General features: G+C 41.0%; 1 non-coding gene across 1 annotated transcript; it reads left to right on the top strand.

The window, feature by feature from the left end:
* Positions 1-940: 940 nt before the first annotated feature.
* LOC119935948 lies at positions 941-1,078 on the top strand. Its single transcript, XR_005453543.1, has one exon. It is a non-coding gene; the product is annotated as a small nucleolar RNA SNORA7 (small nucleolar RNA).
* The last annotated feature ends 16,660 nt before the right edge of the window (positions 1,079-17,738 follow it).

Below are 17,738 nucleotides of genomic sequence, written 5' to 3'. Positions count from 1 at the left end.
CTGCTGGCCTCACCTTTAGCAGCATCCATACATTCAGGGATATTAGAAAAGCATCATGGCCTCGTGGAAAGAGAACCATCCCAGGAGACAAAGGACCCAGGTTCTAATCCTGGCTCCATCACTTGTCTGCTGTTTGACCTTGGGCTAGTCACTTCATGCCTCTGTGCCTTGGGTTTGCTTATCTGCAAAATGTGGATTCAATATCTGTTCTTCCTCCTTCTTGGACTGTGAGTACCATGTGGGACCTGATTATCTTGTATCTACCCCAGTGCTTACCAGTATTTGACATATTATAAGTCCTTAATGTATATTGTTATTATTATATCATATTGAGTCTTTGTATGGTGGGAGTCAGAGGACTTGGGTTCAAATCCCAGCTCTGCCACTTGTCTGTTGTGTGACCTTGGACGAATCACTTAGTTTCCCTGTGCCTCAGTTACCTCACCTGTAACATGGGAATTAACATTGGGAGCCCTATGTGGGACAGGGAATGTGTCCATCCTGTATACCTTGCATCTACCCCAGTGCTAAGAACAGTGCTTGGCACATGGCAAGTGCTTAACAAGTACCATAACTATTATTATCATTATTACAGTGCTCTGCACACAGCAAGCACTCAATAAATATAAGTGAATGACCTTTGAATAAAGGCCCAACAGTAACAGAATACTACCCATTCAGTCAATAGGAAATATCCAATCCTTACTCTTCATTTTTTTTTAAAAAAAAAGAACAGAAAAAGGTGACTATTTCTAGCTGTAATTTACTTTCAAACATGACTCTGCTCATGGTGAGGTACTATAAGTGTCAAAAAAGATAAATAAAAGCACCTAGACTTCTACTGTGGACCATTAGTAATTTATTTCTGAAAAATGAGCCCTACTGAAGAGAACTTATAAGGCAGGATGCATATTGAAATTGAGAAGTAATGTGGCTTATTGTCCCCTCAGGATCACATCTGGAGAGTTTTCAGTCCTCTACCAGTCTTGATTACGGGAGGAAGAGTCAAGCAGGGAAATATCCATTCCATTCCTAGTTTGGGCGGTGGCTAGAGAGTGGAAGGCAAACTGCTCCAAGTCAAAACTCACCTGGGCTGGGCAGCAGCGGCATGGAAGAGGGTGGAGGACAGAGACTCAAGTTTACTGCTCAGAAAAAGGCAATGGTAAACCACTTCCACATTTCAACCAAGAAAACTCTATGGATCTACTACCAGAACAATTGCCTTACCTCTTTCCCCTCCCCACAGCACCTGTATCTATGTATATATGTTTGTACATATTTATTACTCTATGTATTCATTTTACTTGTACATATCTATTCTATTTATTTTATTTTGTTAATATGTTTTGTTTTGTTGTCTGTCTCCGCCTTCTAGACTGTGAGCCCGCTGTTGGGTAAGGACCGTCTCTAGATGTTGCCAACTTGTACTTCCCAAGCGCTTAGTCCAGTGCTCTGCACACAGTAAGCGCTCAATAAATATGAATGAATGAATGAATGAATGAATGAATGAATGCAGATGAAGGTGGGGCTTTCTAGGAGAGCTGTGTCAATGGAGTCGCTATGGGTTGCTATGGGACAACTCGAAGGCAAGACAAGACAGTAGTCTACTGGAAAGAGCATTGGCCTGAGAGTCAGGTCATATGGGTTCGTTCATTCATTCATTCAATCGTACTTATTGAGCACTTACTGTGTGCACAGCACTGTACTAAGCGCTTGGGAAGTACAACTTGGTGATATATAGAGATGGTCCCTACCCAACAGTGGGCTCACAGTCTAGAAGGGGGAGACAGACAACAAAACAAAACATATTAACAAAATAAAATAAATAGAATAGTAAATATGCTCAAGTAAAATAGAGTAATAAATCTGTACAAACATATATACGGGTGCTGAAGGGAGGGGAAGGAGGTAAGGCAGGGGTGATGGGGAGGGGGAGGAGAGGGAGAGGAAGGAGGGGGATCAGTCTGGGAAGGCCTCCTGGAGGAGGTGAGCTCTCAGTAGGGCCTTGAAGGGAGGAAGAGAGCTAGCTTGGTGGATGTTGGGAGGGCGGGCATTCCAGGCCAGGGGCATGACGTGGGCCGGGGGTCGATGGCGGGACAGGCAAGAATGAGGCCCAGTGAGTAGGTGAGCAGCAGAGGAGCGCAGGGTGTGGGCTGGGTTGGAGAAGGAGAGAAGGGAGGTGAGGTAGGAGGGGGCCAGGGGATGGACAGACTTGAAGCCGAGAGTGAGGAGTTTTTGCTTGATGCTTAGGTTGACTGGTAGCCACTGGAGACTTTTGAAGAGGGGAGTAACATGTCCAGAGAGTTTCTGCACAAAGATGATCCAGGCAGCAGCATGAAGTATAGATTGAAGTGGGGAGAGACAGGAGGATGGAAGATCAGAGAGGAGGCTGATGCCGTAATCCAGTCGGGATAGGATGAGATGGGTTCTAATCCTGGCTCTGCTATTTGCCTGTTTTGTGACCTTGAGCAAATCACTTAACTTCCATGTGCCTCAGTTTCCCCAACTGTAAAATTAAGATTAAATATCTGTCCTCCGTCTCCATTAGACTATAAATCTCATTTGGGGCAGGAACTATGTCTGACATAATTGTCTTTTATTTATCCCAGTGCTTACTACTGTGTTTAGCAGATTAGTTAAGCACTTAAAAATTTGCAGTTATTTTAGCAAAATGAATTACATTATTGCTTTGACGGTCCCAAGAACGTTTGGGGCTATTTTTAGCCCAGTGGTAAAATGTGTCATTTTAAAAATATATTTAAGGAATATGCTCTGGTTATCAGGCTTACAGATCCTACTATCTAGATTCCACAGCTGTCTCTGGGTGGTTAAAGGAAAGAGACATGGAGAAAGATACATCATGAGACAGAGATGAGGAGAGAAAGAGCAAGAGAGCAGCGAAAAAGAGTAATCAATCAATCAATCAATAGTGTTTACTGAGTGCTTACTTAGGTACAAAGCATGGCACTAAATGCTTGGAAGAGTACGATAGTTAGTAAACTGGTTCCCTGCACACAACAAGCTTGCAGTCTGGAGTAAGAAAGGCAACGAAAAATGGAAAAAGAAAGATTCAGGCCTGAGCCTTAGTGGAAAAAACAGACAGTGTGTTTCATTTAATGGAGGTGCAGGAGGTAACTGTAAATTTGGGGATCAGTTTCACTTTGGAACCATAGAATATTGCTTTTCGATTGATGCTTCTCACACTACAGCATAAGTCAGTCGAGGCTTAGATGCCCAGCAAAATCAACATTGCCCTGGAATGGTTTTAAAATTTACAAGTCTATATTCAAGATCACACATCTTTATTACACTGATAACATTGAATGATCAAACTCAAAATATAACACTGCTACTCCTCGGCCGAGAAATCTTAGTGAAAAGAGTTTCTCAAAGTTTCTCACTTGCTTCCACCTTAATTTAGAAGTAAGAGTAGGGTTGTAAGTTGATTTGTCAGAGCTGAGAACATTGAAGTACTTCTGGCAGCATTATTCTTTACCTCCGATCTATAAAGTAATAAAAATAATAATAATAATGATGGCACTCGTAAAGCGCTTATTATGTTCTAAGCAATGGGGGGATAAAAGAGATGATCATGTTGTCCCACCTGGGGCTCATTGTCTTAATCCCCATTTTCCAGATGAGGTAACTGAGGCTCAGAGAAGTTAAGTGACTTGTCCAAAGTCATGTAGCTGACAAGTGGTGGAGCCGGGACTAAAACCCATGACCTCTGATTCCCAAGCCCGTGCTCTTTCCAGAGCCACACTGCTTCTCTGCAGCATTCTCTGCAGTATTGTTTAATAGCTCACATTCTTTATTCTGTTTTGACTAGTATTTTGTTATAATTAAGTAACATAAAGAAGGCTTTAAAAACTACAGAGAAGGGTCATGATGTTCAAATTTGTATGTATCATAAAGTTATGATTGCCAAGTAATGGCTTTTATGGTCCATAACTCTACAATTGTAGATGTGAAGATACCAAGTTTATTTGTAGCTTCTGAGTGTGATTTTTCAGCTGATAGTTTAAACTGGACTGTATTAGTCTACTTATTCTGATAAATGCCTTCTTCAAAAATCCAAAGCCCAAGTCACAATTGTACTTCTTTTATGTTACTTGTTGTCTAATGTCACATAATCCACTAAGGTTTATTCAGGGCTGATTATTCCAATTTTTGGTGGGTTACCCACATCTTTAACTTTTCCTTCCTTTCTCTGCTTCAGGTCCTGTTTTAATGTTCTGTCTCTCCTGTTGTGTCTGTTTCCAGTCCCTTCTTACTTAAACTTTAGATTGTGAGCCCCATAACTGTGTATATTCTCCCAGCACAGTTTCTCCTAGTATGGTGCTCTGAAAATAGTAAGTGCTTAATATTCATTCTTTCATTCATTCAATCGTATTTATTGCGTGCTTACTGTGTGCAGAGCACTGTAGTAAGCAGCTTGGGAAGTACAAGTTGGCAACATATAGAGATGGTCCCTACCCAACAACGGGCTCACAGTCTAGAAGGATTAATAAATACTATTATTTATCAACAAATAGCATTAATAAATACTATTACTACTACTTCTGTTCTTCTTTCTCACAACCAGGAGACAATGGCAGAGGAAAGAGAAAAGACAAAACCAAAATTAATTATTTTTACTTATAACACCTCTGATTTTAATGATAATATCTTAATGATGGCATTTGTTAAGTGCTTACTATGTGCAAAGCACTGTTCTAAGCGCTGGGGGGGATACAAGGTGATCATGTTGTCCCACGTGGGGTTCACAGTCTTAATCCCCATTTTACAGATGAGGGAACTGAGGCTCAGAGAAGTTAAGTGACTTGCCCAAGGTCACACAGCAGACATGTGGCGGAGCCGGGATTCAAATCCATAATAATAATAATAATAATAATAATAATAATGGCATTTATTAAGTGCTTACTATGTGAAAAGCACTGTTCTAAGCGCTGAGGAGATTACAAGGTGATCAAGTTGTTCCGCAGGGGGCTCACAGTCTTAATCCCCATTTTACAGATGAGGTAACTGAGGCCCAGAGAAGTTAAGTGACTTGCCCAAAGTCACAAGCTGACAATTGGCAGAGCCGGATTTGAACCCATGAACTCTGACTCCAAAGCCCGGGCTCTTTCCACTGAGCCATGCTGCTTCTGATTGAATGAAGTGACAGAATTATGCTGCTTGTACTAAAAATCCTTCAGTCTGATTAAAAAGCGCATACCCTTGATATCATTCAGTGAAAAGAAACTGAAAGAACAGATGCTGAGAGAGTCCTCCAGTAAATCATAGCTAAAGTTGTCAGATAATGATAGAATGTGCTGCCCTCTGCCAAGTTTCCTTTGAGGACACAGGCGGATGGCCAACTCCTTTGAATCACCCAGAGACATGTGATGGGCTCGGTAGCACATTTGTAATTCCCTAAATATCATTTCATCATGTAGATAACAATATCTCTTGGAATAGTTTCAAGTTCTGTGCACTATCGTTCAACGAGAGTGGATTTCCTTCTGTCATAGAGAAAGACGTGGTCTTCAGACAATGTACCTTCCATTTAGGGTGACCTGAGATAACTCGAGGTGTCGAGATTCCAAACCAGTCCGTAGAAGTAATCTTGCTTTCTTGAGCCTGAGTAAATTCAAAATGGACCAGGCACAATTCATTCATGGGACACAAGGGTTAAGGATCCAAAAATATCTGAATATCTTTTTTCAGCTTCCTTTGCATGAGCTGCTACAGAAGGAGAAATCCATTTCCCACCAAAGAGCCACAAGATAGTTGAACGGGCAGCAACAGAGAAGCAGCCTGGCCCAGTGGAAAGATCATGGGCCTGGGACTCAGAAGGACCTGGGTTCTAATCCTGCCTCCACCACTTTTCTGCTGTGTGACCCTGCGCAAGTCATCACTTCTCATTTTCCTTAGTTACCTCATCTGTAAAATGGAGATTAAAACTGTGAGCCCCATGTGGGACAGGGACTGTGCCCAACCTGATCACCTTGTATCTACTCCAGTGCTTAGAACTGGTACAGAGTAAGTGCTTAACAAATACCATAAAACAAAACAAAACAATACAATACCAAGTGCAAAGATTGGAGAAAATGCCAGGAACATGGAAAGCTAGTAAAGTGGAGAATTCTCATATTCAAGGTTGATTTGGCTGGAGATAGGGCTTGCTATTTTCATTGATATGAACATATTTATGCAGATTGCTGGCCCCTGAAGAGTTAGTATCTGTCTCTCCAACTTAACTACAGTCTCTTCAAGGGCAGGGATAATGTCCACCTGCTCTATTGTTTTGAACTCTCCCAAGCACTTTGTACAGTGCTCTGTGTAAAGTAAGCATTCAAAAACATCACTGATTGACTGATTGCCTAATTTGCCATTTTAGAGGGAAAACTAGAGCCCATGGGAAGCTTTTATTTAACATTCTATCAGTTGTTAATTATAAGTAGATTTGCAAAATTTTATGGTTTCTTTCACATGCTTGGTACCACTTGAGGCATTGTCCAATATCCCATTTGGAAGGGAAAATCTTTGGAAGATGAAACATCTTTCTAAACTGGATAATAGTAAGGTCAGCGGAATATCAACATTATGCGATATATAACTGACTGTATTATTTTTCATGTTAATAGAAAACTAAGGCTAGAATTGAAAGTTAATTTCAAATCTCACTTCCATTCATAATTAAAAGTAATTTTTGATCTTTAAAAGGATGGAAATTCCATTCTAAACCTAGAATATTCATCAAGCCATTAACATTGGGTATATGAAAAAAGGCTTCCATCTCTCATTTTTAACAATGTCACAATAGGCATATTTCCACACAATTTCAAGAAAAAGATTAAATGCTTCTAATGTACTTAAGGGAACATTTATGATGATTAAAGTTCTATCTGTGTACATTAAATAGCAATTTATTCTATTTTCCAAAGCTAGCAAGAAAGTGGGAAACATATCAGTATGCATTCTTTCATATTCAGTGAAATATGTTGCCAGCCAACATAATAAAACATATTCATTCTAGTTTTCTTGTTAAGAGGTTTGGTGTCACTTTTACTTCACTGGACCCTGTTCTTAGCCTGCAGACTTTCAGATCAGGGTTGTGGAATTTGTGTGGAGACATTAAAGAGCCTCTCTCTTATCCTCTAGATGGTAAGCGCATTGTGGACAAGGAATGAGTCTGTTTATTGTTATACTGTACTCTCCCAAGTGCTTAGTGTAGTGCTCTGCACATGGTAAGCTTCAATAAATACAATTGAACGAATGAAGAACCTGTAAGATAGAATCAATCAATTAATCATATTTACTGAGCACTTACTGAGTGCAGAGTACTGCATTTAGTGGTTGGGATGTTCCCTGCTCACAAGCTTACAGTCTAGAGGGGGAGACAGACATTAATATAAATGAATAAAATTTGGATATGTACATAAGTGCCGTGGGGCTGAGGGAGTGGTGAAGAAGGGGATCAAAGTGCAAGGGTGATGCAGAAGGGAGTGAGAGAATAGGAAATGAGAGCTGTCAGGAAAGACCTCTGGGAATAATAATTACGGCGTTTGTTAAGTGCTTACTATGTGCCAGGCACCATACTAAGCACTGGGGTAGATACAAGCAAATCGGGTTGGACAGAGTCCCTGTTGCGTGTGGGGCTCACAGTTTCAATCCTACTTTTACAGATAAGACAACTGAGGCCCAGAGAAGTAAAGTAACATGCCCAAGGTCACAGAGCAGACAAGTGGCGGGGCTGGGATTAGAACCTATGACCTTCTGACTCCAGGCCCATGCTCTATCCAGGATGCCACGCTGAATTAAGGAAGGAATTAAGTGGAATTTTTGAAACCTATACCTACACAGTTAACAGAATTCATTTATCCCTCCCAACAGAAGACGGTGCTCAAAACAATGTCTTTGGCCTGATAAAACCTACTACATATGGAATCCTACATTAATAATTCAGTGGTATTTATTGGGTTCTTACTCTGTGCGGAACCCTGTACTAAGCACTTGGGAAAGTACAGTACAATAGCATTGGTAGTCGTTATCCCTGCTCACAAACAGCTCACAGTCTACAGGGGGAGGCAGACCTTTAAATAAATTACAGATAGGGAAACAATAGAGTACAAGGATATTTACACAAGCACTTAAGGCGTACAGCGAAGTGCATAGTAAATGATGGCAGAGGGTGGATAGGTAAAGTGAGGCCTTAGGGAAGACTTTTTGGAAGAATTGTGATTTAGGAGGGCTCTGAGGTTGAGGAGAATGGTGGACTCTGAGGTATGAAGGGGGAGAGAGTTCCAGGCCCAAAAGAGGTAGCGCTTATTATAGTGCTCTGCACTCAGTAAGCACTCAATATCTACTTTTGAATGAATGACATAGGCATGGGGTTGGCGGTAGACCATGAATAGTTTATTGTAACGCAGTGCAAGATTTGTCATATGCATATAAATTAAATCCACTTGCTTTTTAAAGCCCCTTCTACCACATACGTATTTATTTATAACCTCAGCACTGGTTTTAGTATCTTTATTCAGTTGCTCAATCAGTTCCTTATTTTGCTTCCAGTATTTGTAAGTGCCTTTATGACCATTCATTCAATCGTATTTATTGAGCTCTTGCTATGTGCAAAGCGATTTACTAAGCTCTTGGGAGAGTACAATATAACAACAAACAGACACATTTCTGCCCACAACAAGCTCACCTTCTTTAGATTGCTAGCTCTTTATGGGCAGGGAACATATTACATGATTTGTTGATACTTTTCCAAGCACTTAGTACAGTGTATTGCACCCGGTATGCACTTCATAAATACCATTACTACTGCTATTACTCAAAACATTGAAAAAACGAAGTTTACCTGCTTAATCATTAAGATCACAATTCTATCCTGAACTGCAAGATACTTAATTTCCATGATTTTCCATTTCAAGCCCTTTGTGGTATAGGTGCCTGCATAGATGGAAATATGCAAGGAAATGATCTTCCTCTGTACAGAGGAGAAGAAATCAAGGTGAAACTCTCTAGCTAATGCTGCCTTTTTATTCCCAAGCATTTTCAAAGTCAATCTTGTAGATTTCAAGTGTTTTGCTTTTTTAACACCTAGGGAATAATTAATCACCCACAGGAAGGTGTCATCTTTAAAGCTGAATATTCATCAACATTTCCAATTATGTTAATATCACAGGACACCTTTCCGGTTGAAAAGCCCTAGTGCTGGTTTTTGAAGTTGACGTGAGGACCAGAAACATAATGTACACACCCCAACACTCTCACAGAGATAACAAAAATCCTACTTCAAATTGGGATCATGTTGTGAAATTAGATGATAGAGGGATTTACATTGATCTTCCAGCTAGTATTAGACCTTAGCTACAAGCCATCTGGTTTAGCAAACATGGGACAATGGTCATATGGGAAATGACTGGAGCCCCGCTTTCAAATTTAGCTATGAGCCATCTGCTCTAACGAGCCAGGGGTTATATTAGAGATTGCACAGGTGAAACCCAACTCATTGAAAGGAAAAACAAAACATTTTCAACACTGTTGTTTTTTGAAGGCCCAACTATAACTTGTTTATATTCCACTTAAACACAGAAGGGATTTGAGACAACATATTTCTCACTGGTCTCGAATGTGCTTATGTGGACTTCTAGACTGTGAGCCCGCTGTTGGGTAGGGACCGTCTCTATATGTTGCCAACTTGTACTTCCCAAGAGCTTAGTACAGTGCTCTGGACACAGTAAGCGCTCAATAAATACGATTGAATGAATGAGTGAACCCTGAGAGTGCATCTTGGCATGTGTCATCTGATTGGTCCAGAGGTTTGATGGACAGCTGCTGCCTGGGAGCTTCTCACAGCTTTCTAGGGCTTTGGGAGATACTCTAAAATCCCAGAGGCTGTCAGGAAATAGGAGGCCAGGAATTGAGGTCGGGAAGGGAACTGAAAACGGCTCAAATGCAATCTTTCAAGCAGGTGGCCATGCCTCCATTATGGGTACCAGCATAGACCACATTCAGCACTCCGTTACTCTTCCCATCTTCAAAGCCCTCTTGAAAACAAACCTCCTCCAGGATGCCTTCCCTGATTCATAGCAAACCTTCCCACCCTACGTCCCCCATTACTGCCATTTCAACAAACACTTCTTCTTCACCTACTCTCTTGAGTCCTAACTTATTTTTTTTTAAATGAGATTTATTAAGCGCTTACTTTGTGCAAAGCACTGTTCTAAGCGCTGGGGAGGTTACAAGGTGATCAGGTTGTCCCACAGGAGGCTCACAGTCTTAATCCCCATTTTACAGCTGAGGTAACTGAGGCACAGAGAAGTGAAGTGACTTGCCCAAAGTCACACAGCTGACAATTGGCAGAGCAGGGATTTGAACCCATGACTTCTGACTCCGAAGCTTGCTCTTTCCACCGAGCCAGACTGCTTCTCTAGCTCATCTCTCCACTTCCCCTCCCCCAGTTGGCCTTTATTTAAGCACTTTCAACTCTGTTCTTCATGCTGACCTCTAATTTTCTTGAATGCCTCTCTCCCCAGCTAGAGTGTTGTGACAGGGATCAGATCACATCTACCTCTACTTACTTTATTGTATTCTCCCAAGCACTTTGTACACAAAACTACTGATTGACAGAAGCAAGGAGGCTGATCTGTTGTCTATAGACATTTTCCTGGTCTTCCTGGAGCTCTCCTAGCAAGAGGTGAGTTAAAATCATGTCAGGATCCCTCTCCCAGGATGTAGATTCAGTTTACTTGAGGAATTTCCATAATAAATAGTATCTCCCCAACTATGCTTTGCAACCTGCAGACTCCAATGGTATTTCAAACGTAAAGGAAAATCATACTTAGGTTGAAATATTTGTGAGAGGCTACATTAGGCTCTAAATTCTCTTGTGGCTATTTAACTATCCTGAAGACAAAAAGAACAAGAAGTAATAGCACTGATATTTTAATTATAATTGTAATTTGGATATGATATTCTCCCCTAACTAACAAACATGTTTGTTCTATGTGTTCCTAACATACTCTTTTCAGGGCAGGGAAAAAGCCTGATTATTATGAATTTATCACCTCTCCCTAAATCTTCATCTTCCAAGATTTTTCTGTAAATTGCAAAGATGAGACTAAACTAATTCAGAAACTAATGTAACGTCAGAACTAGCTGGACCTTTCTAGTTCTGTTTTACTCTGTTTATTTCTTCCATTATTCATTTTTCATTAGTGTCTGACATATCCTGGAAACGTCTGCTATCCCCCAATTAAGTCCTTCAAAATTTTATTCTTTTAATTGAATTGCATTTCTTCTGATCCAGATTATCCATTAGTTAGGTATTCATTTGTTAGGTATTACTGCTTTCAGGATACTAAATTTGCTTGCCATGTGTGCATGCAATTAAGTACCTCATTATGCTCTGTTTGCATTTGCTCAGACTCTATTGTTTTAATCTCCACCTTTTTACCTTGTAGTTCCAAATATACTAATCCTACATAGCCCCATTTCTGAGCTTGGATAAATTGCAGACTAATACAGCAGTTGTGGGGAGCATGAAGAGTGAATGTGGAGAAGCAGCGTGGCTTAGTAGAAAGAGCCCGGGCTTGCGAGTCGGAGGTCATGGGTTCTAATCCCGCTCCTCCACTTGTCAGCTGTGTGACTTTGGGCAAGTCACTTAACTTCTCTGGGCCTCAGTTACCTCATCTGTAAAGGGGGGATTAAGACTGTAAACCCCATGTTGGACAACCTGTTTACCTTGTATCTACCCCGGGGCTTAGAACAGTGCTTGGCACATGGTAAGCACTTAACAAATAATAACATTGTTATTACTATATTATTATAGCCTAAGGCACCCAGTCCAGAGGAGCTTGGACTTTAGACCCTGCCTGTTTATTGTTATTCTGTACTCTCCCAAGCGCTTAATACAGTGCTCTGCACACAGTAAGTGTTCAATGAATATGACTCAATGCATTCATCATCATCATCAATCATATTTATTGGGCGCTTACTATGTGCAGAGCACCGTACTAAGCACTTGGGAAGTACAAATTGGCAACATACAGAGACAGTCCCTACCCAACAGTGGGCTCACATGTCTACTTAGCCTAGCTGAACCCTCATGCCTTACTCCTTTAACATCAACCTACTCATTGTGCCTCAGTTTCATCTCTCTTGCCACTGACCCCTTGCTCCCATCCTCCCTTTGGTCTAATCCTTCAAAATCCAACCTACCACCTCCCTCCTCTTAATAATAATAATAATAATAATAATTTTGGCATTTGTTAAGCGCTTACTATGTGCCAAGCACTGTTCTACATGCGGGGGGAGATTCAAGGTATTCAGGCTGTCCCATATAGGGCTCACAGTCTAAATTTCCATTTTACAGATGAGGTAACTGAGGCACAGAGAAGTTAAGTGACTTGCCCAAAGTCACACAGCTGATAAGTGGTGGAGCCGGGATTAGAACCCATGACCTCTGACTCTCAAGCCTGTGCTCTTTCCACTGAGCCATGCTGTGCTTAACAAATGTTATTATTATTATTATTATTATTATTATTATTATTATTATTATTATTATTATTATTATGCAAAGCCCTACTAAAATCACATCTCCTCCAGGAAGTCAGTCCCTCTCATTTCTTCACCCTTTTTGTCCTCCCTTCTGAGGCATCTATGCACTTGGTTCTGTACAATTGAGAAGCAGCATGAGAAGCAGCATGGCTTAGTGGAAAGAACACTTGCTTGGGTGTCAATCAATCAATCGTATTTATTGAGCGCTTACTGTGTGCAGAGCACTGTACTAAGCGCTTAGCACTGTACATGTCAGAGGACATGTGTTCTAATCCTGGCTCTGCCACTGGTCTGCTGTGTGATGCTGGACAGGCCATTTAACTTCCCTGGTCCTCGGTTCCCTCATCTGTAAAATGGAGATGAAGACTGTGAGCCCCCCGTGGGACAACCTGATTACCTTGTATCTACCCCAGCGCTTAGAACAATGCTCACATGGTAGGTGCTTAACAAATACCATCATTATTTTTATAATTATTACTTTATTACTTGCCTCACCCCATCTCCCATGGCATTTGTATACATATCCTTACATTCCGCTGCTTTCCCGTCGGTAATTCATTTTAATGTCTGTCTCCCTGACTAGACTGTAAGCTCCTAGAGAGCAGAGATGCTGTCTTTCAACTGTATTGTCCTCTTCCAAATGGGAGTTGATACAGGAGTTGGTGGACAGGTTCCCTGCTCCCAGGAACAGGGACTATGTTCAACTTGATTTCCTTTTAATGACCCCCATGCTTAATAAAATGCCTGGCGCATAGTAAGTGCTTAACAAATACCATCATTATTATTATTATTATTCCATCAGGGAATGAAGTGTCTTATAGCATACGTAAGAAAATATCCCCTAGAGGCAACAAAGCAGTAAATGGAAGCCAAACTTTCCCAAATGACATTAACATAATCAGTTGTGAGCAGTTAATGTGTCAATCCCAACGTATCGATCCCATTAATCTAAGAGGCAGCTTACAGCTATAAATGGGAGGAAATATAAAGTAAACTCAACATAATGCCCACCGAATACTGAAGAAGTCTTCAAATAGAAAAACATCTTGGAAATAATCAAGTTTTAGAACACTAATTAGTGGTCAAGCATAAACTTAGAAAAGGCCATTAAATCACAATGATGGTAGATCTTATGAACAGTTGAAGTCAGCTACAAAATTTGAATGATTTCTTCTAAAGAAACTAAGAAACTGGAGTGAAGTGCTTTATTGCTAAATAGCTCCATAGGCAACAGGCAGCATGGCCTTATAGGAAGCTCACAGGTCTAAGACGTCAGGAAACTCCGGTGCTAATAATGATAATAATAATAATAATAATAATAGTAGGAATTGTGGTATTTGTTAAGTGCTTATCCTGTTCCAGGCACTAAATCAACAAAACAGAAAGCAGTGTGGCTAAGTGGAAACAGCATGGGCATAGGAGTCAGAGAACATAATAATAATAATAATGGCATTTATTAAGCTCTTACTATGTGCAAAGCACTGTTCTAAGTGCTGGGGAGGTTACAAGGTGACCAGGTTGTCTCACGGGGGGCTCACAGTCTTTATCCCCATTTTACAGATGAGGGAACTGAGGCCCAGAGAAGTTAAGTGACTTGCCCGAATTCACACAGCTGACAAGTGGCGGAGCCGGGATTTGACTCCAAAGCCCAGGCTCTTTCCACTGAGCCACACTGCTTCACAGCATAGAACATGCATTTTAATCCCAGCTCCATTACTTGTCTGCTATGTAACCTTGGGCAAGCCACTTAATTTCTGCTTTGCACATAGTAAGTGCTTAATAAATGCCATCATTATTATTATCATTAATATTATTATCTCAGTTACCTCATCTGTAAAATGGGGATTATGATGGTGAGCCCCATGTGGGACAACCTGATTATCTTGCATCTACCCCAGCACTTAGATCAGTGCTTGGCACATAGTAAGTGCTTAACAAATACCATTATTATTACTATTATTATTATACTAAGCGCTGAGGTGGATACAAGCAAATTGGGCTAGACAAAGTCCCTGTCCCATGTGGGGCTCACAGTCTCAATCCCCATTTTACAGATGACATAACCGAGGCACAGATAAATGAAGTGACTTGCCCAAAGTTACAGAGCACACAAGTGGCTAGAACCATGACCTTTGACTCGCAGGCCCATGCTCTAACCACTAAACCACACTACTTCTGCCATGATGCTTTTCATGCTTATCAATCAATCAATCAATTAATCAATCAATCGTATTTATTGAGTGCTTACTGTGTGCAGATAAGCGCTTGGGAAGAACCAGTTGGCAACATATAGACACAGTCCCTACCCAACAGTGGGCTCACAGTCTAAAAGGGGGAGATGGAGAACAAAACCAAACATACTAACAAAATAAAATAAATAGAATAGATATGTACAAGTAAAATAAATAAATAAATAAATAAATAAATAGAGTAATAAATATGTACAAACATACATATATATAGGTGCTGTGGGGAAGGGAAGCACCGAGGTAAGATGGGGGGGATGGAGAGGGGGACGAGGGGGAGAGGAAGGAAGGGGCTCAGTCTGGGAAGGCCTCCTGAAGGAGGTGAGCTCTCAGTAGGGCCTGGAAGGGAGGAAGAGAGCTAGCTTGGCAGATGGGCAGAGGGAGGGCATTCAGTAGTTATTATATTATTTTGCTGAAAAATAGGATTTTGCTCCATTTTTTTAAATACCATGCAAAATGATAATCATTAATCGTTGACATTTCAGGGATCACTTCCTTGCTCCTGACTCCAAAATAGGTACAAAGTTCCACTGGTTATAAAACTGAAATCAATGAATTTCATTCTCTCCGTTGCATCTCTTTCCTGTGAAACACACAAATCAGCTCTTCCTTTTTCTGACCGACCGAACTGATCCAAACATCAACTCTCCTCTTCTGCAAACTTGCAGCATGGATGGGTTTCCCGGTCTTCTACCTGCCATCCAAATATGACTCTTTGAAGAAGCAATGAATCCTTGGTGCCAAGGTTTTAGGAGATGGGCCCAGACACAGATTTTCTGAACTTTCCTAGGAAGAGAGGCTACTGCCACAATCACACTGGTTCCCTTTGACTGCAAACTCAGCAACTTGGGAGCAGACAAATTGCCATCTGAGCAGATGGGCTTGAATCGCCAGTCAGCTATTAAATAACTGCACGTGTTATCCCAGCTCTGCTAATCCCAATTTAAATCTGTATTAAGCCCCTCCCCGTATTTTGAGGGTGATACTGCAACCTTGGGTATTTACAGTTCTTTAGAGAAATAAAGAAACTAACAGGATGCAAAAGAACTTCAGAGCAGACTGCTGTCGTCATGGCTTCACCGTACTTCCCATCTCTCCTCACAGAAATCAGTCCGACAGGCAGCTACTAAAGTCATTTTCCTCAAACACTGCTTTGGCCATGGAATCCCCCGCTCTCTCTCTTGTTCATCCACCGACTCCCTGATTATACGTTGGCTTGTACAAATCTCTCACATCACAGTTGTTGCACTGTTTTACAGCTGGTATCCATGTTGTAATCTTGTTACATTAGACTGTGAGCCCACTGTTGGGTAGGGACTGTCTCTATATGTTGCCAATTTGTACTTCCCAAGCGCTTAGTACAGTGCTCTGCACAAAGTAGGCGCTCAATAAATACGATTGATGATGATGATGATTAGTCAGCGTTAATGGTGTAGATCCACAGAACCATCCAGATAGACACGTACATGCTCAAATCACCCACAGAGTCTTGGGGACATGAATTTATATTTATTGTGTATTTATTATTTATTTATTAATTTCTAGACTGTGAGCCCACTGTTGGGTAGGGACTGTCTCTATACGTTGCCAACTTGTACTTCCCAAGTGCTTAGTACAGTGCTCTGCACACAGTAAGTGCTCAATAAATATGATTGATTGATTTATGCATTCATTATTAATTTATTATGCACAAAGGGGAGATCTGACAACCGGGTTCCTGCTGACATATAATAATAATAATGGTATTTGTTAAGCACTTACTATGTGCCAAGTACTGTTTCAAGCACTGGGGGAGATACAAGGCAATCAGGTTGTCCCACGTGGGGCTCACAGTCTTAATCCCCATTTTCCAGATGAGTTAACTGAGGCACAGAGAAGTGAGGTGACTTACCCAAAGTCACACAGCTGACAAGTGGAAGAGCCGGAATTAGAACCCATGACCTCTGACTCCCAAGCCAGTGCTTTTTCCACTGAGCCAATATTACAAACAACACCTTCCTTTGATGACCATTTCATTAGTATTACTTTGACCAAACCAATCAATGCACCTTCTTTTATTTCAAAGAAAATTGCCTTTAGACTTGCTTTGAGTCATTCAAGAAGATTAGCAAAGCCACAGACTTCTCTTCGGAACAGCAGCTGTCAGTTTCTGAGTTAAGATGTAGGAAAGATGTGGAAATGTACCTATGCTAAGGCATGGGGAATGTGATCGAAATAACCTGATTGAAAATAAAGCCCTCAAGGCAGGATTTAATCACAGAATCATTAAACCAACTCAAGCCTTGATAACTCAAAGATACATTACGGAGAACTTTCTGACTTACCAGGGTCCTTAACAGTGCAAACATCCTTAGAGAATCTGAAAATACGTATTAGAAAACTTAATTTTGTAGGAGTGGGTACTCTAACCAAGAATCAAAAGTCTATACAATCTGGGATGAAATAAATTCATGTTCAGAGACAAACATTGAGAAGTCATTGTAGAATAAAAGCAGACACACGGAATTGTGCATTTTTATGGTATTTGTTAAGCATTTACTATGTGTCAAGCATTGTTTCTAAGTGCTGGGGTAGATGGAAGATAATCAGGTCAGACACAGTCCCTATCCTATCTTGGGCTCTCAGTCAGAATAGCAGGGAGGCAGGAGAGGTATTGATTCCCCATTTCATAATTGAGGAAATGAAGCACAGAGAAGTGAAATGATTTGCCCAAGGTCACACAGCAGGGACATGATGGAGACGAGATTAGAATCCAGGTCCTCTGACTCCTCTTCCTCATTTCCTCTTCTCCTACTCCCTTTGGTGTCCCCCCTTGCATTTACACTTACACCCTTTATTCGCCCCACACTCAGCCCCCCACTACGTATGCTGATGTAATTTATTTATTTATATTTATGCCTGCCTCTCCCTTTAGACTATAAGCTTGTTGTGAGCAGGGAG

This window comes from Tachyglossus aculeatus, chromosome 12 (assembly GCF_015852505.1).
Source record: "Tachyglossus aculeatus isolate mTacAcu1 chromosome 12, mTacAcu1.pri, whole genome shotgun sequence".
NCBI lineage: Eukaryota > Metazoa > Chordata > Mammalia > Monotremata > Tachyglossidae > Tachyglossus > Tachyglossus aculeatus.
This window is presented reverse-complemented; position numbering and strand designations above follow the sequence as displayed.